This window comes from Bos indicus, chromosome 5, assembly GCF_029378745.1.
Source record: "Bos indicus isolate NIAB-ARS_2022 breed Sahiwal x Tharparkar chromosome 5, NIAB-ARS_B.indTharparkar_mat_pri_1.0, whole genome shotgun sequence".
Classification (NCBI taxonomy): Eukaryota; Metazoa; Chordata; class Mammalia; order Artiodactyla; family Bovidae; genus Bos; species Bos indicus.
The window spans coordinates 77,396,363-77,398,026 of NC_091764.1; the positions used below are offsets into that span (position 1 = coordinate 77,396,363).

A 1,664-nucleotide genomic window follows, 5' to 3' on the forward strand; every position below is an offset into this window, starting at 1 on the left:
TCGTAACAGTAAGGAAATCCACGAATACTTAGGGAACTTGAGAGGTGTCCTGATTTGCCCAGTTCACTTCAACTGCTTGAGCAATCACACCCCAGGCACACAGAATACTCTAGTACTTCATACCCACTCACTCACAGGCCTTTTCAGGTTTCTAAGATACAAGGTAATTAAGGTAACACAAACAGCCTAAATGTACATGCTTTTAAATTATCTCATTTCCTCTCAAAACTTATATTGCTTATGAACAATTGTTTTCATGAGTGAAAATTTCATCCAAATAATACAACATTCACTTAAAATTTTTTTACAGATGCTGCTAAGGAAATTTTCAGGCAGATACATGTCTATTGTTAGTGGAAAAGATGCTTTTTAGAGGTAGTATGTACCTGATCTGATTTTGCATATTAAAAAAACTTGAGAATAGCCCAGTAAGCACAAAAGAAGGTAAGAATTTTAACTACAATAAGTCAACAACAATAAATACCAAGGACCCATAATTAGCAGTCAGGCTTGAAAACCTGAAGTAAGAACATGAGTCCTTGACCAGTACAAGGTTATCTAATTTTATTCTACAATCAGAAAAAGAAAATCAAAGTAAGGCCTGTTAACAATGACCTGTTCCAGCTCTCCCGGCAGCCACTGACCCACTGACATGAACGTCCAAGATGACAGCAGAACAGCACAATTAGAGGAACTAACGCTGCATTAGCAAATCCTCTCTTTGCAACTCCTTCCCATATCAAATAAAAATGGCAGACCCAGCTAGATGCACATATCCCTGGCACTATGATTTAAATGACAGGAAAACTTACACAAAAGAAGTATCCAGAGTATAGACAGCACTCTTTTTGTTTTTCACTTTTATGTTTTAGGGCACAGTTTTGGGGAAGGGTATATACAATGCTGCCTCACAAAGGATATAGAAGTCCCTTGTTTGAGCTACCAACCTCTTAGCCACACAGAAAAATGTCAGTCATCCATTTGTTAGCACCAAAATCTCCTTCTGCTGCTTACAATATGCAGCACACATTTTAAGGGGCTGTTCAAACAGAAAAACAAAGGAAGCCCTTGAAACAGAAGCAGATCCTCCGAGCTTTGCCCTTTCCTTTATCACTATGCCTATACGCCTGCTGTTAAAGCACTGTCACATTGTCTCCACATGCTCAAGCCCTCAAAACTTGTGCAAAAGCATTGCAAAATTAACTGCATAAACCTCACATTACAAAACATGAGCTAGTAATGTGAAGCCAGTCACGTGGGCCAGAATAATGATGAATAAAATCATAACCTACAAATGTCCCTGACCTGAGACATTTTCTTATTTGAAGAAGACATTGAACACGTTGTGGCCATGAGTATATTTCGAGTACTGGTACAATTCACTCTGAGAAACCATTAAAATTACAGTCTTTTTGCCACTTTCAGAAGTCATATTACAATTTTGACTAAATTTTTAAAGATTAAAAAATAATTATTTGATTTTTCAACATCAACATGTAACTGTACAGGTATAACTAAGCTGCTTAAAATCAATACAACAGAAGTGTGTAATGCTGGAGGCTCCTTCCAGAAGAGCTTACAGCTCCCTTTCCTGGAACCACATGGAGATAATGCCCCACACCAAACGTAGTACAAACGGGATACATAGTACTTGAATTACTTAC

At 37.7% G+C, this 1,664-nt stretch overlaps 1 protein-coding gene across 6 annotated transcripts in view; it reads right to left on the minus strand.

Moving 5' to 3' along the window:
• Nucleotides 1–1,664, minus strand: part of FGD4 (FYVE, RhoGEF and PH domain containing 4) — a 229,996-nt gene that overhangs the window by 135,147 nt on the left and 93,185 nt on the right. The window lies entirely within an intron of this gene.